The sequence below is a fragment of the Salvelinus fontinalis genome, chromosome 30 (genome assembly GCF_029448725.1).
Source record: "Salvelinus fontinalis isolate EN_2023a chromosome 30, ASM2944872v1, whole genome shotgun sequence".
Taxonomy (NCBI): Eukaryota; Metazoa; Chordata; class Actinopteri; order Salmoniformes; family Salmonidae; genus Salvelinus; species Salvelinus fontinalis.
The window spans coordinates 35,111,542-35,136,224 of NC_074694.1; the positions used below are offsets into that span (position 1 = coordinate 35,111,542).

The window sequence follows — 24,683 nt, forward strand, 5'->3', positions numbered from 1 at the left end:
CGTTTTCCCATATGAATGTGCACCCACTCCATATCAGGTGCTTCTCATAATGTCCCTCATTATTGGCCCTTCTCTGTTCCCCAGCTTTCTGATTAGAACCACAGACAGGTAGCTGTCAATCAGGCTATGTAGATCAGAGCAGAAGCTATGCAAACACCATGTAATTGGTTTTATTAATCGAATATATCTGAGGACAAGTACTCATGCTGGATGTGAAGGCTTTTTTTATTTACAGAGAACCTCCAGCGTCTTCCTCCTTTGATCTGTGAATTGCTGGTAACGCTTGATTTCCCCTGAATGGGAACCAGTCTGCAACACTGTCCTCTCTCATTGCAGTATCTTCTCCGAGTGCACTGGGTAATGCAACAACATGATTTTCTGCCCTAAGAAACCTACATAGAATGTAATAGCTTTTTTTTCTCCATCTGAAAAAATAAATAAATGTATTTTCATGTTAGTTATTTTGGGAGTAAGTGTGTAGATGCACTTTGGTGGAAGCCAAGAGTTCACTTCAACTTAGTTGTAGTGGCTCATTGTGGGAATCTCTGCTCTTTTGAAAACCTATCGAGACATTTTGAGAAAGCACATAATTTTGCCAATACAAGTTTTATTTTCAGTGATGGTCAAAAAGCAGTTGGTCCATGTGCCACAGGAGGCAGTTTATATTTTAGTGTAAATTCACTCAGTACTCTGTACCACACCAACCACACACCTGTCAAATCGTCAGTTGACTTTTTGTTTTCAGAAGCCAGCTACTGCCCCTTTTTATATCTTCCGTCTATAGTAACCACCCACTTGGACCATGAAGAGCGTTTTGATGTGTACTAAATATATAAACTCAGTAAAAAAAGAAACGTTCCTTTTTCAGGACCTTGTCTTTCAAAGATAATTCGTAAAAATCCAAATAACTTCACAGATCTTCATTACAAAGCGTTTAAACTCTGTTTCCCATGCTGGTCCAATGAACCATAAACAATTAATGAACAGGCACCTGTGGAACGGTCGTTAAGACACTAACAGCTTACAGTCGGTAGGCACTTATGAAAATTTAGGACACTAAAGAGGCCTTTCTACTGACTCTGAAAAACACCAAAAGAAAGATGCCCAGTGTCCCTGCTCATCTTCATGAATGTGCCTTAGACATGCTGCAAGGAGGCATGAGGACTGCAGATGTGGCCAGGGCAATAAATTGCAATGTCCATTCTGTGAGACACCTAAGACAGCACTATAGGGAGACAGGACGGACAGCTGATCGTCCTCGCAGTGGTAGACCACGTGAAACAACACCTGCACAGGATCGGTACATCCAAACATCACACCTGCGGGACAGGTACAGAATGGCGAAAACAACTGCCCAAGTTACACCAGGAATGCACAATCCCTCCATCAGTGCTCAGACTGTCTGCAATAGGCTGAGAGAGGCTGGACTGAGGGCTTGTAGGCCTGTTGTAAGGCAGGTCCTCACCAGACATCACCATCAACAACGTTGCCTATGGGCACAAACCCACCGTCGCTGGATCAGACAGGACTGTCAAAAAGTGCAGATTCACGTTTATCGTCGAAGGAATGAGCATTACACCGAGGCCTGTACTCTGAAGCGGGATCGAGGTGGAGGTTCCGTCATGGTCTGGGGCGGTGTGTCGCAGCATCATCGGACTGAGCTTCTTGTCATTGCAGGCAATCTCACCGCTGTGCGTTACAGGGAAAACATGCTCCTCCCTCATGTGGTACCCTTCCTGCAGGCTCATCCTAACATGACCCTCCAGCATGACAATGCCACAGCCATACTGCTTGTTCTGTGCGTGATTTCCTCCAAGACAAGAATGTCAGTGTTCTGCCATGGCCAGCGAAGAGCCCGGATCTCAATCCCATTGAGCACGTCTAGGACCTGTTGGATTGGAGGGTGAGGGCTAGGGCCATTCCCCCCAGAGATGTCTGGGAACTTGCATATGCCTTGGTGGAAGAGTGAGGTAACATCTCACAGCAAGAACAGGAAAATCTGGTGCAGTCCATGAGGAGGAGATGCACTGCAGTACCTAATGCAGCTGCTGGCCACACCAGATACTGACTGTTACTTTTGATTTTGACCCCGCCTTTGTTCAGGGACACATTATTCCACTTATGTTAGTCACATGTTTGTGGAACCTGTTCAATTTATGTCTCGGTTGTTAAATCTTATGTTCATACAACTATTTACACATGTTAAGTTTGCTGAAAATATACGCAGTTGACAGTGAGAGGACATTTCTTTTTTTGCTGAGTTTAGTAAGACTGCTATTAAAAGCCCCAAACTTTGAATGGTTGCCAGGTGACCTATTTCCACTTTTTAATATAAAAAGAAAACAGTCAGCTCATGCCTCAGAAGGCTGAATGGCATTTTGTAGACTGTGGTGTTGGTATTAGCTCAGTCTTGTTGAGTCGTCGAAGGGAGATGGTAGCAGAGCACAAACTGAAGGGCCCATGGTGCACACTAGATGAATGCCTGCAGTCTCCAGAGAGAGGGGGAGATTGCTGTTGTCTTTTTGAAGGATGAGCAAGATTTTCGCACGCTCAGTTCAATTTTGTTCGCTCAAGTAGAAGTTATCTTTCCAGAAATGAAGAATTGAGAGTTTTGGTATCAGTGTTGTAGCTTTTAAATATGTTTGTTCCCCAAAAAGGTGAAGATGAACTACATGTAGTTCAGAAAATTAGAAGTGGTAACAATTGGCTGAAAGACGGCAACAAGGTGGCATGTTGAATGACTTGTTTTGAGGCGAAAGCCCATGCATTGTCAAAGTTGTTTGTAGAGAATTAGTTGCACTTTGACAATACCATTTTTCTATTGGTCCCTGTACTGCTTTAATGGTTAACTCTGTGTTGTAGATGAGTATGAAAGATTAAGTGTCTGTCGTCCCGACTATCAGGTCTCCGTTTTAACAGAGACAGATCGATAGGATTATGCCCCTGCAAGAAAGCTAAGAAGGCTTAACCTTTAAATTGATCATTGATTTCTCCCTTCTCATTTGAGTCAAATTATTAGAATTGTATGTCCCAGTCAGTTTTAAACTATATTGCTAATGTCTGCAAATGTCATAGAGGGGGAGTAGTCACGAGAATCTAACGTTTGGTTTAATATCTGGATCGCTTTATTGCTTATCTGGTTCGGTTAAGAGTGGTCTTGTCTCAGAGGGTTGATAATGTCATGCATATGCTGGGACAGGACTTGTCCACACTTTTATATAGTAACATGTGGATGATTAGCTTTGACCTTGACCCCAAATAATGGGCAGCAGGTAGCCTAGTGTTTACAGTGTTTGGCCATTAACCGAAAACTTGTTTGTTCACCTTGTCGGCTCAGGTATTTGAACCATCTATCGATGTGCCCTTGAGCAAGGCTCTTAACCCTGATTTGCTCCAGGGACTCCGTACTACTATGGCTGACCCTGTAAAACAACACATTTCACTGCACCTATCCGGTGTAGAGTGCCTTCAGAAAGTATTCATACCCCTTGACTTATTACACATTGTGTTACAGCCTGAATTCAAAATGGATGACATTTTTCCCCCTCACCCATCTACACACAATAAATACCCCATAACGACAGTGAAAATATGTTTTCAGAAATTTTTGCAAATGTATTTTTAAAATGAAATACAGAAATACCTCATTTACATAATTATTCACACCACTGAGTCAATACTTTGTAGAAGCACCTTTGGCAGTGATTACAGCTGTGAGTCTTCGAAGAGCTTTCCAAACCTGGATTGTGCAACATTTGCCATTTATTATTTTCAAAATCCTTCAAGCTCTGTCAAATTGGAACATTCGCTGTCTTCTTGGTAAGCAACTCCAGTGTAGATTTGGCCTTGTGTTTTAGGTTATTGTCCTGCTGAAAGGTGAATTAATCTCCCAGTGTCTGATGGAAAGCAGACTGAACAACATTTTCCTCTAGGATTTTGCCTGTGCTTAGCTCCATTCCGTTTCCCTTTTATCCTGAAAACTCCCTAGTCCTTGAATTTGCCTCAAACATAACACTTTGTATTCAGGACAAAAAGTTAATTGCTTTACCACATTTTTTGCAATATTACTTTAGTGCCTTGTTGCAGTTTTCTCCTATCACAGCCATTCAACTCTGTAACTGTTTTAAAGTCAACATTGGCCTCATGGTGAAATCCCTGAGCGGTTTCCTTCCTTTCGGACAACTGAGTTAGGAAGGACACCTGTATCTTTGTAGTGACTGGGTGTGTTGATACACCATCTAAAGTGTAATTAGTAACGTCACCATGCGCCATGATATTCAATGTCTGCTTTTTTACATTTTATTTACCCATCTAGCAATAGGTGCCCTTCTTTGCAAGGCATTGGAAAACTTCCCTGGACTGCTCGACTGAGGGACCTTACAGATACTTGTTTGTGTAGGGTACAGAGATGAGATAGTCATGAAATAATTATGTTATACACTATTATTGCACACAGAGTGAGTCCAGAGATCCCAGTGGATATCTGTGGCTTTCCAATTGGAGTTAATCAATAAGATGCCTAGCGTATCCCCACGCTAACTTAACACTAAAGCCAAGCATGTCATGAAAATAAAATATGTATTGTCATTCATATTTACAGTATATCTACCCAACCCAAATGTCTTCCCCCTTTTTGACTTTTGTTTCGGTTCCAGCTGCCACTCATTTACACAAGCCCAATTCTAGGGCTGGGCGATATGGGCAAATATCATATCAGGGTATTTAAAAAAAAAAAAATTACGGTATTTTATGATTTTTAATAATAAAAGTTCTAAATTTGCTTCATGAGTAGTGCATGACCCTAAAGTGACAACAGATACATTCTAAGTGATTTCAATGGCCCTTTCTCCATTCTGATTGTTTTATACTGGTCAATCAAACCCCAACCAAAAATACATTTCAGCATTTTCATACATTTCTGCATTTCTTGCACTAATTTGAGATAATTTCCACACTGCCACGTAGTGTTGCACGATATGGGCAAACAACCTGGACCTTATTTTGAACGAAATGTTGCAGTTGCGATTTGACTTGTGATTTAGAGCAAAACACTTTGGTGAACAGTTGGAATCATGGAAATAGAATGATTACTCAAATTCTATAGTTGGAATATAATAGTGAGCACTTTGAATAGTGTTGCCAGGTAGGAGTTGTGACAGGGTAGGAACCAAAGTGTTGACAAGTGTCTCCTAGGGGACCCTATAATCTTTGGCTACATTGAATATTTTCTCTTAGCTACTTAGCTAACATAGTCATGCTTCGTATATTCATCTTTGATTTAGAAGATACTGTTGCACAAACAACATGCTGATTTAGGTTTACACCATCAATGATATTATGAAGCTGTATAGCTAATTACGTTTGCTCTCACTCAGTACATTTATTAGCTCGCTAGCCAGCTAACTAGCAATTCGCATTAGCGGCTAACAAGCTTTAGGCCCAACTTGCTAAGAAAAGACAAACTAGCTGTTTGCAGATGTAAGGAACACAAACGACTAGTGTTATTATAGAACGCTAGTGGGTTTATATTAAGAAGAAAAAGTGAAAACAGTATCGTTGTCATCAACATTGTTGCATGCGCTACATTGGCCATGCAGACAACACAAGTGTCTGGTGGTCGAGGAACAACAAATGCGCTCCTTGAGTGACAGGGGGCTGTGCTAGGTCTTTGTGGAAAGCAGCATGGAGAGAGAGAGCGGAGAGAGATGACTCTAGTAGCAAGGTAAACTATAAAAATCGATGTTACACACAGCGTATTCCATATAACAAACCAAACGATCAAATACCATTATAGAAGGTAAAGTAAACACCCAAACCGGTCCGTGCATCAATACCATTATATTGTAAAATATGGTATACCGCCCAGCCCTACCCAATTCTGATATTTTCTTCACTAATTGTCCTTTTGACCAAACAGATCAGCTTCGAAAAGATCTGATGTGATTGGTAAATGGGCCTATTAGCTCCTGAGTGGTGCTGTGGTCTAAGGCACTGCGTCTCAGTGCTAGAGGCATCACTACAGACACCCTGGTTCGAATCCAGGCTGTACCACAACCTGGAAGTGATTTGGAGTCGCATAGGGCGGCGCACAATTGGCCCAGCGTTGTTAGGGTTTGGCCTGTGTAGGCCGTCATTGTAAATAAGAGTTTGTTTTTAACTGACTTGCCCGGTAAAATAAAGTTTTTTAAAAATAAAGATATTTTAGAAAAAATATATGAGTTAGGCTGCCTGTATAAACACAGCGCTTGACAGCTAATTAAAACTAAGGCGAACGTGGGTTTCAGGTTCATATAGCCTATAATTCTTCATTATCTCCCCACAGCAGGCATTAACCCTGAAGGGGAGGAGAAATTGTTGCCCAATGCCCATTGTTGTCAGCTGCTTTCCCGCTCATTTCTTCTCACATAAAAGATATATCCTTCTTAATAGGATGGCGGTGTGACCTTTGAGAAAACAGTGAAAAGTCACATTTCTCATCAATCATTGCTTGGGACGGTTGAGGCGGTTGTCATGGGTGACATTACCCTGTAATGTTCAAAACAGCAATGCTTGTCTTCATCTATGGCACTTATATGTTTGTCTTTATCTATAGGACTTTGTCTTCACATAGAGAATGCATACAGAGCTTTTAATCAGCTGTCAGTTTTGGCCTCTAGATGTTTGATTAACAAACACATTGAGCATCACTCAACCAACAATCCTCTAACCAGCCATCACTACAGATGTAGGGTCTTAATTTGATCAGCCTGATGCAGGAGAATGTTCCTGCAATGCAGGAATTTTTAAACTTGTAGTGTATTTGCAGTTTAAAAAAGCTGTTTGTAATTTCCACTTTGAAATTTCAGACTTGATTCACTTGCAAAAAATGTATCAACCCATACAAAAATGGACCATTAATTATAATCACATAAAAATTCACATTTCCACTTGCTGCAGGATTATTTGTAGCTCAGAATTCTGAACAATATTTTTTAATTTAAAAAAAAATATCTGTGAAAATATTAAAATCGACAGATAACCTTTTCATAGAAGTGTTGCTCAGAACCATAATAAACTTCTCTCTTGCAGGTGCTGGCATTGTGGCCAAGAGGAAAGATATGCTTTTTGATCAAGAAGAAACAACCTTGGTATGTCTTGATCTTCCTTGTTTCTTGTTTTACCATATGAATATAATTCTTGATGCCAGCCTTGCCAGGGGTCCCCAAACTTTTTTGGCTCACAACCCCAGTTTGTATCTGAAAATTCTCATGAGCCCAACCATGTGAAAGAAAACGATGTAATTAACAGCCAATGCTTTCTTTTACTTTTTAACTTAATTTTTTAACAGCCAATCATACTGTATACTTTTAATGTGAGCCTATGACAGTCAATTGCAAATGAATCTGACAGAATTTATCTTATCTCACCACCACTAAGAGATGGGTGTGCTTGATGCATGTCACGTCGGTGCTTCTCAGAATCAGTGCGCACCTCATTTCTCCTGTCACATCCAACCTCGATCAATATTTTTTTTAAATGCAGACGGGAGCACTGAATCAGCGTACGATGAGTTTTAGTACTTGGAGGGAGACGGCACAGTATTCACTTTGAGTCAAGAACTCCTCCATAGTGACCCGTAAATGTGTTGTCTGCAGCATTCAGTCACTTGACAGCTCGATCAGCTGTTCGATTTCACTTACCGGCATGTCAACTAAGCCAGGATCACAGTGAAACAGATTTGGTCAATCATCTGTCACATTTTGGGGTATTTCCGCTGGCAGCCCGCATTCAGTTCAGTAAGTCTGTTACATAGGCAAGGAGACACATTTATTTTTACACAGAAAGTCAACAAAGTCTCTTTTTTACATCCATTGCGAATGACAAAAGTTCCTCTCTCAATTAAAAGAATATTTACAAAACTCCCCCTCGATAATCACCAAGCCTCATTGTGAAATTGAACATTGTCATGCTCTGATCACATATCTCCACATAGTTTTGCGAACAGGTGTGAGCGATGTAGTTTACAATCAAAGTTACCTGCTGCTTTTCTCAGAGTTCTGCACTCAGCTCTTTTGCCGCCGGTTTCTCTTGGTGTATCCATTATAGCTCAGTGGGTGTGTCATCCAATGCGTCCATATGGCAGAGGGAGACATATTCATAACTAGAGTGCAGAGGCCTGCCCGCCATTCCGCCATAGATGGAGCCCCATCTGTGCAAAAGCCCACCATTCAATTTCATGGAATCTGTTTTTCGTCAATACAGACACGCAGCACACTGAAAATCCCCTGTGTCGTTTAATGCTTGAGAATCGTGAGACAGAACAATATGTCCTCGTGAATAGTGTACCCCGACGTGTAGCGAACAAAAGTCAATGCATGGGCATCTAGGCCCTCACAGCTTAGTCCGTTTGGAGAGCATATGCTGGGGAGTTTTTGAGTCGTTCAGTAGAGATTTCCTCTTGATTTCTAGTTCTAGCCTAAATTCTTAGTTTCATAGTGTTATTTGACAAAGGTATCGATGTGAGTTTCTGTACCTCTGCCTGCCTCTCCACACATGGTTTTCACCATAGCAATTGCGGCCAGTAATGTAAATTGCGGCCAGTAATATCAAAGTCTCTACAATAGTGTGTGGTTTCATAGTGTATAGAGCCTAGCCATTCACCATGGGAATGATTCAAGTGCAACGGTCAAGTGCGGCCTTTTCCCACAATCTAAGGGCACTTCTCTGGTTGAAATTTTACCTTTAGATTTGAATAATTTTAATTTCAATGTTTAAGGTTAACCACATTACAATGATTTTGAGCGACAAAGACTATATTTTAATATATATATATTTTTTACCAGGATTTTGGAAATTCTTCCACGACCCAATTTGCATATCAGGTGACCCCGTGTGGGGTCGCGATCCCTCGTTTCGGAACCGCTGGGTCATGCTCATGTCATTGTTTGAGCTCATCCAGGATGTCTCATTGTTTTTCGCAAATTTTATGTCTTTTGTATCATATTTTATAAATCCTTATGTATATGACCACTGGTGGAGCGAATCAAGAGCCAGGGCTCTCAGAATCTGTCTACTAGCTATATGTTAAGACCTCAATTGTCAGCAATAATAGACATCCAGCACCAACCTGTTATTTTCCATGTGAAAGATAATGGAGTGATAGGTTCGTCCCTCATCACAGAGGACAAGGGACCTTGAATGGTGAGGGCGGGTGGCCAGGCACGAGACAAGTGTGCTGGAAGAGGGGACGTTAGAGAGTGTGAATTCAGATATGGTAGAGCAGAAGACCACCTCCACTTCTCACTCTGGTGGTTTGGAGTGCTCAGAGCACATTGCTGGACCTGTGTTAATGATGTCGAATTGCTTATCTGTGGCATACAAGTGTGCATTTTTTTTGCCCAGTGCTAAAACTTAGCCCAGGGTTAACAAATGCTTGTGTGAACACAGGCTAAGCTAGCCTAGGGCCAGTCTAGCCTCTGGCTAAGTACAATGTAGTGTGAAAAGGCCTTTAATTGAATGCTCAAGTGTCACGGAAATGCCTATGAACATGATGTAGACGTTGTCCTGAAAACTCTCATGTTCTGGGAAGATATACTTAAAACACACATACAGGTACACTCTGAAGACATAGAAAAACATATATAACATTAGCACAGACCAACCACCGTGAGCCCTATCTAACCCTTCACAGGGTCAAAGTTCAGTAAAGATTTAGACACTAGCTGTAGGAGGAATGGTACTGTGCTCTGAGCTGTTCGGAGCACCATTCTATACAGTGTGGGCAGGGCTGGTATACAACATAAAGCGGTGTAGATTGCTCCTTTTTAACACACATTAATATTCACAGTGAATTGATGGGCTTTGCTATTTAGATTGAGTGGGACCGTAAAGGTGTCTAAGTAAGCAGTTCGTAAATATATTGCAAAAAACATTCCACAAAATCTGTCAGCTGCCACAACTGCATTTATAGAGGTGCTGCTGCCTTGTAATGGGGGACCTTGGATGTCCTTCCACTTCACTTGTAATTAGTTATATTAGTGCAAGTTCCCTGGAACGGCTCCTGGCCCTGTATGCCTTGGGTCTCTCAGGTACCACTGACTGGCAGCACAGGCAGGTGGTAGTAATCTCCAGTAATCACCCTCTCACAGTTTCTCTGGAAACAGCAGATATAATGACTTTGGGCTTTTCAAAACTTCAGACACACATTTTTTTTTATACACTCACTCCAGCGTTGCCATGACTAAAGTAAATAGTCGTCTGGTTTTTGGTGTACTCGTGCTCTTATCTGAGGATTCCAAGGCTCAGACTGAGTCCTGCTGGCTGGTCGTTTATTAAAGACACTGTAAATAAATGTGGATCTAAATAAATGATCTCTCCTGAGGAAGCAGGTTTTAAAAATATTCCCCCAACCCCGAAAAAGGATGGAACACAATAAAACATAACAGATGAATGACACTTACAGATCTAGGATCTTAATTTGAGCCAGTTTGCTACACCAGGAAATGGTTATGTGGATTATAATTAGTGGTAATGTAAGGCTTGATAAATGTTTTGTTAGGGAAAATCATGTCTAACATTTTAAAGTGGAAATTACAAACTTCAGAAGCCTTTTTAAAACTCGAATACACTACAAGTTTACATTTCCTGCTGTGCAGGAAAATTCTCAGCAACAAAAGAGTGATCAAATGAAGATTCTACATCTGTACTCACACCTACCCTCACCTTCATATCCATTGTGAAATTTCCTTTGTCCCTTTTATTATGCTTGATAGGCAGCCACGAATCACGCTCTAAGTATAGATTTACTGTAGGCTGTCACCGAATGTGCACACATTTCATAACATACGGTACATATGAACTCCCAACACATTGTCAGTGGACACCAAGGCAAAAATAAGTCACAACTTACACACAACTCCACAGTAACTTTGTAGTGACAATTGGAAGCTGTGTGTGTGTGTGTGTGTGTGTGTGTGTGTGTGTGTGTGTGTGTGTGTGTGTGTGTGTGTGTGTGTGTGTGTGTGTGTGTGTGTGTGTGTGTGTGCCTGCTGTAGCCAGCTCCTGCCCCAAGGGCACCTAACTGCCACTGGAGAAGGAGCAATTAGCACTGTTATAATGGACCACAGAGCCAGAGCCCGCCTCGCAATCCTCCACATGCGTCATCTCTCTCCAGCAGACCTACACTAACTAAGACACAGGTTGAAGCTCCGGGATGGGACACAAGGTGTTACTTGGAATGTAAAGAAAGAAATGTAGCCAACAACCAAACCACATGTTGGTGTGTACGGGAATGGCAGTGGGTGAAAGTTGAACCACGAGAGTTGTTGAGTAGCCCAGAGATAGCGAGAACGAGAGCGAGAGAGATACAGGAATCTGTGGACAGGTGGCCGGCAATGAGGGACCCTGACACCGATGAGGGACCCTAAGCCCTGATCAGACCCTGATACCGTGATGGGATTTCAAGACCTTGATGTCTTCGGACCACTGTGGAGATTTGTAGTCTTAAGTACTGTACCGTATATGGGTGTTAACTTCACGTATAGACCCAGTGTTCAATCACGAGTGTCCCTCCTACAGCATAATAGCTTTGCACACAGCATTGTGTCTACATACTGTCATTGGGCTAAATACCCTTTATTGGGATGTGTTATTATCCAATGACACAGTAGTAGCATATTGGTCACCACTTAACATACTGAACGGATTTACTTGAGGTCTGTCTTTGAGCCAAAGCATTGTCAGCACCATGGAGAGCTCCAACACACACTCTTTGCTCCTGCCCGATGGCAAGTGTCAGCTAACAACATGGGTCAAAAGAAATGGCAGCGGTTAGATGCTGGTGGTTCTGTACAGTAGCTACACATATTGAATTGTATTCTGTGTCCATTGCACTTGAGATGGACTAAATCCTTTGTGAAGCAAAATGACATATTGTTGAACAGCTGCCATTTGTTTTGCTGTGGGTCTTTGAAATGGAGAGTTGAGGGCTAAACATATAGTGCAAAATGCCTGAACAGATGTATTTCATTAGCCTCAGGCTGTGATAAAGGGCCAGTGTGCTCATATAGCATATATTCATATCAGTGTTTTACACCTTTCAAGCATGAATCCACTAGCTTATATGAGGGTGGATTGGTTTCTGTGTTAATTGAAAATGTGACATTTTAATTTCAGTATGTACATATGCATTACAAATGTGTACATATATCCATTACTTACAGGGTTTTTTGCATATTAGGTCCACACATTGCCTTATTATAATGTGAGGCAACAGTGCATCCAAAACCCTGTGTGTTCCTCTGCAAGGGGGAACGACATTGCAGAGAGGAGCTTTTAAAAGCTGGTACAAATGACCTACTAGTGTACCATTATTGCTATTCTTGCTTTCCAAATAACACATTCATTACTGCTGGCACAACAGACCTAGGCAGTCCAATTGAAGACGTCATTGAGGCCTGTATAATTTCAAAAACCATGAGAAGAGTACATTTAGTCTCTGCGTTGGGCAGAGTGTCAAATATTTATTGCCTGTCTGTAGATTGGCTCCTATAGTCTCTCTCTTGCTCACTCTCTCTCTCTCTTGCGCTCTCTTGCTCTCTCTCTCTCTCTCTTGCTCTCACTCGCTCTCTATCTCTCTCGATTGCTCTCTCTCTCTCGCTTGCTCTCTCTCTTTCTTGCTTTCTTGCTCTCGCTCACTCGCTATCTCCCTCGCTCACTCGCTATCTCCCTCGCTCACTCTCTCGCTCTCTCTCTCTAGCTCGCTCGCTCGCTATCTCCCTCGCTCGCTCTCTCGCTCTCTCTCTCTAGCTCGCTCGCTCTCTCGCTCTCTCTCTCGCTTGCTCTCTCTCTCTCGCTTGCACTCTCTTGCTCTCTTGATCTCTCTTGATCTCTCTCTCGCTTTCACTGTCTCTCGCTTTCTCTCTCTCTCTCTCTTGCTTTCTCTCTCTCTTGCTTTCTCTCTCTCTTGCTTTCTCTCTCTTGCTTTCTCTTTCTCTTGCTTTCGCTCTCCCGCTCACTCTCTTGCTCTCTCTTGCTCTCTCGCTCTCTCATGCTCTCTCTCTCTCTCTCTCTCTCTCTCTTGCTCTCTCTCTCTTGCTCTCTCTCTCTTGCTCTCTCTCTCTTGCTCTCTCTCTCTTGCTCGCTCTCTCTTGCTCTCTCTCTCTTGCTCTCTCGCTCTCTCTTGCTCTCTCGCTCTCTCTCTCTCTCTCTGTCTGCGTGTTGAAGGCTCTCTTATTGTTGGCACATTGCCATCAGGATAGAATTGTAATGTGTCAAGTTCCCATAAATAAGACTGGAAGGTTGTTTATTTTTTGCTTGACCTTTTATTGATGTGGATGTGTATGTTATATGGTTTCGGTCTGCTGATTTCCTACGGTAATAGAGGCACCTGCATCTTAGATTGGAATTACCCTCACAAAAGTTCGTTTTGTTAATACTACAGTAAACATCTGAAGTTGTAAATTCATGTTGTCATGCTCCAGAGGGTACTTTTCATGTCTGAGAGTTTTTAAAATAAATGGTTGAATTGATCTTCCCAGGTGTTTACAATAAATCACATATCAGGATGAATTAAATAACAATCTGACACTGTAGGAAACAAACATCTGCTTTCCAAATGGGAGTCAACAAAGTGTGGAGTTTACCAAATTGTAAAATGCTTATCATTCAATCTGTAATATCTATGATGTCAGTTCCCTCATAATTTATTTCACCTTTATTTAACCAGGTAGGCAATTGAGAACACGTTCTCATTTACAATTGCGACCTGGCCAAGATAAAGCAAAGCAGTTCGACACATACAACAGAACATAGTTACACATGGAGTATAACAAACATACAGTCAATAATACAGTGAAAAATAAGTCTATATACAATGTGAGCAAGTGAGGTGAGAAGGGAGGTGAAGGCAAATAAAATATATTAATAAATAAAAATATAAAAAAGGCCATGGTGGCGAAGTAAATACAATATAGCAAGTAAAAAAACACTGGAATGGTTGGTTTGCAGTGGAAGAATGTACAAAGTAGAGATAGAAATAATGGGGTGCAGTAGGTAAAGAGGTAGTTGTTTGGGCTAAATTATAGATGGGCTATGTACAGGTGCAGTAATCTGTGAGCTGCTCTGACAGCTGGTGCTTAAAGCTAGTGAGGGAGATAAGTGTTTCCAGTTTCAGAGATTTTTGTAGTTCGTTCCAGTCATTGGCAGCAGAGAACTGGAAGGAGAGGCGGCCAAAGGAAGAATTGGTTTTGGGGGTGACCAGAGAGATATACCTGCTGGAGCGCGTGCTACAGGTAGGTGCTGCTATGGTGACCAGCGAGCTGAGATAAGGGGGGACTTTACCTAGCAGGGTTTTGTAGATGACCTGGAGCCAGTGGGTTTGGCGACGAGTGTGAAGCGAGGGCCAGCCAACGAGAGCGTACAGGTCGCAGTGGTGGGTAGTATATGGGGCTTTGGTGACAAAACGGATGGCACTGTGATAGACTGCATCCAATTTATTGAGTAGGGTTTTGGAGGCTATTTTGTAAATGACATCACCGAAGTCGAGGATTGGTAGGATGGTCAGTTTTACAAGGGTATGTTTGGCAGCATGAGTGAAGGATGCTTTGTTGCGGAATAGGAAGCCGATTCTAGATTTAACTTTGGATTGGAGATGTTTGATGTGAGTCTGGAAGGAGAGTTTACAGTCTAACCAGACACCTAGGTATTTGTAGTTGTCCACATATTCTAAGTCAGAGCCGTCCAGAGTATTGATGTTGGACAGGCGGGCAGGTGCAGGCAGCGATCGGTTGAAGAGCATGCATTTAGTTTTACTTGTATTTAAGAGCAATTGGAGGCCACAGAAGGAGAGTTGTATGGCATTGAAGCTCGCCTGGAGGGTTGTTAACACAGTGTCAAAAGAAGGGCCAGAAGTATACATAATAGTGTCGTCTGCGTAGAGGTGGATCAGAGACTCACCAGCAGCAAGAGCGACATCATTGATGTATACAGAGAAGAGAGTCGGTCCAAGAATTGAACCCTGTGGCACCCCCATAGAGACTGCCAGAGGTCCGGACAACAGACCCTCCAATTTGACACACTGAACTCGATCAGAGAAGTAGTTGGTGAACCAGGCGAGGCAATCATTAGAGAAACCAAGGCTGTCGAGTCTGCCGATGAGGATGTGGTGATTGACAGAGTCAAAAGCCTTGGCCAGGTCAATGAATATGGCTGCACAGTACTGTTTCCTATCGATAGCGGTTAAGATATCGTTTATGACCTTGAGCGTGGCTGAGGTGCACCCATGACCAGCTCTGAAACCAGATTGCATAGCGGAGAAGGTATGGTGGGATTCGAAATGGTCGGTAATCTGTTTGTTGACTTGGCTTTCGAAGACCTTAGAAAGGCAGGGTAGGATAGATATAGGTCTGTAGCAGTTTGGGTCAAGAGTGTCCCCCCCTTTGAAGAGGGGGATAACCGCAGCTGCCTTCCAATCTTTGGGAATCTCAGACGACACGAAAGAGAGGTTGAAAAGGCTGGTAATAGGGGTGGCAACAATTTCAGCAGATAGTTTTAGAAAGAAAGGGTCCAGATTATCTAGCCCGGCTGATTTGTAAGGGTCCAGATTTTGCAGCTCTTTCAGAACATCAGCTGACTGTATTTGGGAGAAAGAGAAATGGGGAAGGCGTGGGCGAGTAGCAGAGGGGAGGGCAGTGCTGTTGACCGGGGTAGGGGTAGCCAGGTGGAAAGCATGGCCAGCCGTAGAAAAATGCTTGTTGAAATTCTCAATTATAGTGGATTTGTCGGTGGTGACAGTGTTTCCTATCTGCAGTGCAGTTGGAAGCTGGGTGGAGGTGTTCTTATTCTCCATGGACTTTACAGTGTCCCAGAACTTTTTTGAGTTTGTGTTGCAGGAAGCAAATTTCTGCTTGAAAAAGCTAGCCTTGGCTTTTCTAACTGCCTGTGTATACTGGTTTCTAGCTTCCCTGAAAAGTTGCATATCACGGGGGCTGTTCGATGCTAATGCAGAACGCCATAGGATGTTTTTCTGTTGGTTAAGGGCAGTCGGGTCAGGAGAGAACCAAGGGCTATATCTGTTCCTGGTTCTAAATTTCTTGAATGGGGCATGCTTATTCAAGATGGTGAGGAAGGCATTTAAAAAAAATATCCAGGCATCCTCTACTGACGGGATGAGATCAATATCCTTCCAGGATACCTCGGCCAGGTCGATTAGAAAGGCCTGCTCGCTGAAGTGTTTCAGGGAGCGTTTGACAGTGATGAGTGGAGGTCGTTTGATCGCTGACCCATTACGGATACAGGCAATGAGGCAGTGATCGCTGAGATCTTGGTTGAAAACAGCAGAGGTGTATTTGGAGGGCAAGTTGGTTAGGATGATATCTATGAGGGTACCCGTGTTTACGGAATTGGGGTGGTACCTGGTAGGTTCATTGATAATTTGTGTGAGATTGAGGGCATCAAGCTTAGATTGTAGGATGGCTGGGGTGTTAAGCATGTTCCAATTTAGGTCGCCTAGCAGCACAAGCTCTGGAGATAGATGGGGGGCAATCAGTTCACATATGGTGTCCAGAGCACAGCTGGGGGCAGAGGGTGGTCTATAGCAGGCGGCAACAGTGAGAGACTTGTTTTTAGAGAGGTGGATTTTTAAAAGTAGGAGTTCAAATTGTTTCGGAACAGACCTGGATAGTAAAACAGAACTCTGCAGGCAATCCTTGCAGTAGATTGCAACACCGCCCCCTTTGGCCGTTCTATCTTGTCTGAAAATCTTGTAGTTAGGGATGAAAATGTCAGAATTTTTGGTGGTCTTTCTAAGCCAGGATTCAGACACGGCTAAAACATCTGGGTTGGCAGAGTGTGCTAAAGCAGTGAACAAAACAAACTTAGGGAGGAGGCTTCTAATGTTAACATGCATGAAACCAAGGCTATTACGGTTACAGAAGTCATCAAAAGAGAGCGCCTGGGGAATAGGAGTGGAGCTAGGTACTGCAAGGCCTGGATTCACCTCTACATCACCAGAGGAACAGAGGAGGAGTAGGATAAGGGTACGGCTAAAAGCTATGAGAATTGGTCGTCTAGAACGTCTAGAACAGAGAGTGAAAGGAAGTTTCTGGGGGCGATAAAATAGCTTCAAGGAATAATGTACAGACAAAGGTATGGTAGGATGTGAATACAGTGGAGGTAAACCTAGGTAATGAGTGATAATCATTGGGACTACTATTGCACCACAGACTGCGTTATCTTCTTTTTTTTATTGCCTTGTTGAGACATCCTACATTTAAGTGCCATTTAAAATGAATACCAACCATGCTCCCCCCCCCCCATAATCCTGTCCATCAGTAACTACATCATTCAAGGAAATACATCACTTTTGTGTCATTGCTCGACTTTATCACAGTTGATTTGAAGGCCGCTTACTACTTACTGGTCCTTGTATTTCTGAATACCCTGGCGCAACAGAATTTGATGTAATCCTACTCACTGAACAGATGGACAGATAGGTAAAGCCACTGAGCTATAATTGCACAGCACCCCCCCCCCCCCCCTTACGCAATTTGGCAAGCGTAGCCCATAGGTGTGAGCTACAGTACTGTACTCACACAATAGTCAACAGTCTCTTGGCATTACAAAAACATGAAACACGTTGAGGAGTCATCAGTTCATTTAATAGGGTTTACAACACAGCTCATGCTTGGTTGTAGCCTGTGGTCTGCCCATAGTGCGCTGTCCGCAGCGGGGCGCATGTAGTGTATTCTGCGCATATAATCTAAGTGTGCCTTTTTTGTCCTAATTAGATTACGGCGTTCTAGTGCTGGTGTGAATGCATGGCTTCAAGGGACATTTGCTCTTTTAGCAGCGACGCTCAGATTAATACATGGAGCACCGCAAGGGGAATACTGTTTAGGCGCTCATGTAGTCGAAGTCATCAATTCATACGAGCAAATTCCACACTGGCTACTTTGCCATTTCTCGTAGGAGGCGTGTGTGATTTCTGGTTCTGAAAGTCACTCTAGAACGGGGAACGGGAAAGCAAAGAAGACAGAGGGTGGCAGAGTTCCTGATGATGTTCAGGGATGCGTTTTGCCCTAAGAAGCACTATCTGAACGGGATGTACATGGCTTTAGAGCTAATATGGTAAGACTTTTTCTGCCAATTACTGTTTGAGAAGAAAAGCCTGTTTGAAAAACATGCGTTCTTAGGGTCTTACAGAATGATGTGCCAGTCTATTGCACCGTCCTACTGAAGTCAGTGTATTTTATCTCACAGACTGGTTGTCACTATTTGTCAAATTCATAGATTGGTCATCCTGGGAGAACGATTCTTTGCGATATGACCTTATTTGCTGGGGATACTGTTAGCGTGTTATAGAACACATACAAACGTGTAGCTGGTTTTCCTCGACATGACACCACATATGCTACTTGAATGTAGTTATCCCATACCTGCAAAACTATATGGAATTCGTTAAATCTGACATTTTTTTCAACAACACTGACGTGAATGAAAGCTTTACAATACTGTGGTTCTCTATATCAAGCTTACATTTACACTATCTCGTCGTACATCAAGCGCGCAGGATTATGCAACCGGTCATCCAATTACTGTGAACATTCTTAACAATCTGTTGCCTTGTCTTTGTAGATGTAAGATAAAAGTAGCCTAGCTGCAAACGAAAGTGTCCCAAACTGATATGTGAAAAAGAGGGGTAGCTTACAGCGTTAAAAAAAAAGGCAACGTTTACTTGCCAATGCTTCCCGAATTCTGTGTCTGTTTTTAGCAGGAGCAAAATAATAAAGACACTCACATTTGGATGTCTCATGAGGAATAGGAATATTCTCCCTGCAGCTTTTTCTCTGTGTTCATAGAAAGAATAGAAGATATTTGGCGCCGATGCCTTATTATGTAGCATTATGTCAGACTTTCGTCAAAGCAGTTCAAACTGAATGGGTGCAGTGACCCTTCCCGCCGTACCACCTGCCATATCTACCATATCCGGTTAAGGCAAGCCCTGTGGACAAGGAAGGCTTTCTCTTTAGGCACACAGTACATGGATTTACATAAGCTTATGTGCATTTGTGCATACATATTTTCTTTTAGACTAGCCTCATTTTCCAATCCACAACACCCTCTAGCTACTGTATCCATAATGTCAGTATTAACACTCATGATAAGCCTACATAAGTTGTGTACCTAACTGTGTATTATGGATATATCAGTGTCATATTAACTCATGTGACCCCAAGTGTCAGCCTGCACACACAGCCCTGTAGTAGACCTCATCCACTGAGGGTACAAGTACAACTGTGTTCGAACCTCTGTTATCAATGTCCCACATGCTGAACTACAAGAGTTCTCCAGTTTCTTAACCCTAACCTCTGGGCTGTTAGTGATGGTGACCTTCTCCAAGTGTAAGATACAAATGGTAACATCAAATTCACTTCTGATGTTTAGCCAGGTCACCGTGTTTACCATTTCAGGTGTGTACACATTGCCATGGGCCTCATCACTGATCTCAGTGAGTCAGTGAGTCAAAGTCAGGACACTTCCTGGTCAGGGTCAACAAGCCGCTCTTAGCATTTAACTGTTTCCTGATACTCGTTGAATTGCATTTCTGTCTCTCATTCAGTTGTCTTGTCTGTTTGTACTCAGTCGTATAGAGAGAGTGAATTGTAGAGGAGTTCAGCACTTGACTGTATCCATTTTTACATTTAGATAAAATTACTTTATATTTTTAAAAGCTTTCAAATTCATTTTTGGATCATACACATAGTCAGACTGGTTGCCAATGGCTTGTTATAAGCTTTCTCTCTCTTTCATTAAGGACAATGGGTAATTGGATTCAGCCTGCTTTCAGGCCCTGCATTTAATGCTCTTTAAGTCTGGAGCCCCCTCATCAAATGAGGTTTCTTTAATTAGCTGTCCAGGGATGTTTGTCGCAACCATCCATCATTGCCACCTAGACCAATCTGTAGCCAGTAGCAGTGAACAGAACAGGGAGAAAAGAACGAAAGTGGGTACTCATTGAATAAGCTTGTCATTTAAAACAAATAGTCTTTGCTGTGTCTGTCTGTCTCCATTCTCCCCAAACCTGCATGGAGTCAGTTCACTTCCATCCAGAGGACGGAAGGGAAGAACAGAACACTGACGGAGAGGTTTGCCCTCTATCATGGAGGTTGAACGCTAGACCTTCAAACAGAGTATGTGAACGAGAGTCTGTGTTTTTGTTTTAGTGCTCCAGAACTCAGTCAAGGCTTTTGTCTTTGTCTCCTTCTCACTTTATGAGTTTTTCTTTGAGTATATTATTGAGAGACCCTTTTCTTAAAACACACCAAAATAACCAAATGTTCTTCTGGAAGCAGTCAGCTTTGAAAGTTGTTTTATACGATGGCGGGCTCACAGATTTTTCATCCTCTGCTTAGAAAAAGTCTGTTAGGAGGACACCCATCTAAAACAATCTATATTTTTTAAGTGCTCAAGCTGCCAAACTTTGTCTGACCAGCCAACTCTGCACGTGATGCTGAAAACATAGTGGAGGGTACTGTCAATGGTGCTTAAAGGGATGGCGGTAATGGGACAGCTGTTCAAGGTGCTGAATAGACTGGTGCTAATGGGGCTGCCGTCCATGGTGCTGAATAGCACTGGTGCAATTAGTGCTGCCATCCATGGTGCTGAATAGCACTGGCACATTTGGGGCTGCTGATAGTACTGGAGATATACTGGTGCTACTGAGGCTGCTATTATGATACATGGTGTTGACTAGTAATGGTGCTATCATATCGATCAGGGGTGGGCAAACTTTTTGGCTCAAGGGCCACATCGGGATTTTTAAATTCAACGGAGGGCCGCATTTTTTGGGGGACCAATTATTTGTTAAAATCAATTTGCGGAGCGTTCTAAGGCACTGCAGTGCTTGAGGCGTCACTACAGACCCGGGTTCGATCCCAGGCTGTGTCACAGCTGGCAGTGACTGGGAGACCCATGAGGCAGTGCATAGGAGAGAGTTTGGCAGGCTGAGACTTCCTTGTCCCATCAATAGCGACTCCTGTGGCGGGCACGCTGACACGCCGCCGGGTGTACAGTGTTTCTTCTGACACATTGGTGCAGCTGGCTTCCTGGTTAAGCGGGCATTGTGTCAAGAAGCTGTGCGGCTTGGCTCGGTCGTGTTCCATTTTTTAATAACGGATTTAATGGTGCTCGGTGGGATGTTCAAAGTTTCAGATATGTTTTAATAACTCAACCTTGATCTGTACTTCACCACAACTTTGTCCCTGACCTGTTTGGAGAGCTACTTGGTCTTCATGGTGCTGCTTGCTTGGTGGTGCCCATTGCTTAGTGGTGTTGCAGACTCTGGGGCCTTTCAGAACAGGTGTGTATATATACTGAGATCATGTGACACTTAGATTGCACACAAATGGTCTTTATTTAACTAATTATGTGACTTCTGAAGGTAATTGGTTAAACCAGATCTTATTTAGGGGCTTTATAGCAAAAGGGGTAAATACATATGCACGCACCAATTTTCTGTTAAAGTTTTTTTCTTTCATAACACTTCACCAATTTTGACTATTTTGTGTGTCCATTGCATGAAATCCAAATAAAAATCAATTTAAATGACAGGTTTTAATGCAACAAAATAGGAAAAACACCAATAGGGATGAATTATTTTTAGAAGGTTGTACTGATTATAATGAGCTAATGCTAAGCTATTTGCCAGCTATGTGTGGCGCCATGTTTGTTGACATTATACAATGCATTCTGGGTGTCACGTAATCTGTCAGACCAAAGATGTTATAATGAGGTGAAGGAATGGTTCACTCATCTTTCGGGTAAACTTCCAGAAGTGAATGAAGGGAAGTGGATGATCGTAGACGACACACCCCCTTCAACATGCATACTATAAACAGACCAAACTCATCTTGTCTCCTCTTATTATCTTTGGTGATGCGGAAAATTAAACATTCCCGGCGCGCACAAACTACCCATCGTTGGATTACTTTAGATTTCTACAAAGTGTTTTACTCAATTATTTCGATATATGGTGAGCTCACCCGGGATGTGATTAATTATAAATATTAATTGCTATTAGCTAATTCATTTCTGTCAGCCAAGAGTTATAAAAATATGACCGCTTGTGTTACGTCTATCTTTCCTCAGTTTGCGCTAGGACACAAGTTGCCTACATTTTTCAGGTTGACTGATTGTGTTATGCTGTAGATACTTCTGTGAATGTCTGAACATTGCATCCAAAAATAAACTGGTCATATTCAGGAAATAACTTTGTAAGGACTGTGCTTGTGCTAAATGTTTCTGTGAATAAAAAAACAGTGTGGCCAGCTCAAATGCTGAATGTTGGGTCAATCGAAAATGCACGTTCTAAATAAGCATTCTAATCAAGCGGTCTAATCACACTGGTTTGATCGTACGCAACAAGGACCACTATAGAATGATCACACCCGTTTGTTGGTATGTGTGAAAAGGTTAACATTCGCAAGGCCTTGGGGCAAGATGGAATACCAGGGCACGTACTCGGAGCAAGTGCTGACCAGCTAGCAAGTGTCTTCACTGACTTTTGAGGGTAGGCAACAACACATCCACCACACTGACCATCAACATGGGGCCCCTCGGGGGTGTGTGCTTAGTCCCCTCTTGTACTCCTTGTTCACCCACGACTCACAATCATCAATTTTTGCAAGTTTGACGACACGACTGGTAGGACTTATTACCGACGACAATGAGGATACCTATAGGGAGGAGGTCAGAGGACAACAACCTCTCCCTCAACATCAGCAAGACAAAAGAGCTGATCGTGGATTACAAGAAACGGAGGGGCGAGCATGCCCCCATCCAGATCAATGGGGCTTTAGTGGAGCGGGTTGAGAGCTTCAAATTTCTCACCTAGAAATTAACATGGTCCACACACACCCACACAGTTTTTAAGAGGGCACGACAGCACCTCTTCTCCTTCAGGAGGCTGAAAAGATGTGGCATGGTCCGTCAGATCCTCAAAAAGTTTTACAGCTGCACCATTGAGAGCATCTTGACTGGCTGCAAGTCAACAAAATAAGCTTATCTTTAACTCTGCATTGTTGGAAAAGGACCCGAAAGTAAGCATTTCACTATTAGTCTACACCTGTTGTTTACGAAGCATGGGATAAATAGAGCTATAATGGCACAGATACAAAGACGAGACTTCTATCAATTATATTGGTGATATTGTGGCTGCTGTCCATGGCGCTTAATAGTTACTGGTGCTATTTGGGGCTATTGGGGCTGCTGTCCATGGCACTGAATATTACTAGTTATTTTGGGGCTGCTGTCCATGTAGCTGAATTGTACTGGTGCTAATGTGGCTGCTGTCCATGGTGCTGAATAGTACTGGTGCTTTTGGGGCTGCTGTCCATGGCGCTGAACATTACTGGTAATATTGGGGTTGCGGTCCATGGTGCTGAATAGTACTGGTGCTATTAGGATTGCGGTCCATGGTGCTGAATAGTACTGGGATACCTTCAGGGCTGCCATTTATTGTTCTGCAGCCCTCTGCAGTGCTACATTAACTTCTTATGGACAGTTGCGTCCCACCTGGCCAACATCCGGTGAAATTACAGAGCGCGAAATTCAAACTATAGAATTATACATATTTAACTTTCATAAAATCACAAGTGTAATACACCAAAATAAATCTTAACTTCTTGTTAATCCTTGCCGCTGTGTCAAATTTCAAAAAGGTTTTACGGCAAAAGCACACCATGCGATTATCTGAGGACAGCGCCCCGCATACAAAAGCATGAAAAACACATTTCAACCAGGCAGGTGCGCCACAAAAGTCAGAAATAGCGATATAATTAATGCCTTACCTTTGATCTTCTTGTGTTGGCACTCCAAAAGGTCCCAGATACATCACAAATGGTCATTTTGTTCGATAATGTCCTTCTTTATATCCATAAAAACTCATGTTTAGCTGGCGTGCTTCAGTCAATAATCCACCCAGTTTCCCTCTATCAAAATGCATACAAAATGAATCCCAAACATTACTAAAACTTTTCCAAACAAGTCAAACAACGTTTACAATCAAACCTTAGGTACCCTAATACGTGAATAAACGATCAAATTTAAGATGGAGAATCATTATTGTCTTTACCGGTGAAAAATACCAATGAACCAATACCAGTGGAATACCAATACCAGTGGAAGCCCTAGGAAGCCCTGGGAGGATTTCACCTTATAATAAAAGTGACAGCTATTGAAAACAGTGGTAGGCTGATTTTTCTTTTTTGGAATGGTTTGTCCTCTGGGTTTTGCCTGCCATATCAGTTCTGTTATACTCAGTTTTAGAAACTTTAGAGTGTGTTCAATCCAAATCTACCAATTATATGCATATCCTAGCTTCTGGGCCTGAGTAACAGGCAGTTTACTTTGGGCACGCTTTTCATCCGGACGTGAAAATACTGCCCCCTACCCAAGAGGGGTTAATTAGTCTAATGATATCCATTGGCATACTTTAGTTTACTTACATGTGGTGTAGAACAAATGGCACAAGAACAGTGTCGAGGACATTATGCTCAACAACACTTGCAAGTATGAGATTATTAAGCCTAGAGAGGTGCTGCATGGATGTTTGGGGATGCACAGGGCACGCAGGGCCACTTTACTTTGCATCATACACTTTTTTCTCATTATGATTAACACAAAGCACTCCAGTCAGAGCATTAATT

The 24,683-nt window shown here is 42.6% G+C and overlaps 1 protein-coding gene across 1 annotated transcript in view; it reads left to right on the top strand.

Moving 5' to 3' along the window:
• The window catches only part of LOC129829113 (protocadherin-15-like), a 227,364-nt gene that overhangs the window by 17,088 nt on the left and 185,593 nt on the right, over positions 1-24,683 (top strand). Inside the window, exon 2 of the mRNA XM_055890656.1 lies at positions 7,069-7,127. The gene's annotated coding sequence lies outside the window, so the exon portion shown is untranslated. The remainder of the gene's footprint in view (positions 1-7,068; positions 7,128-24,683) is intronic.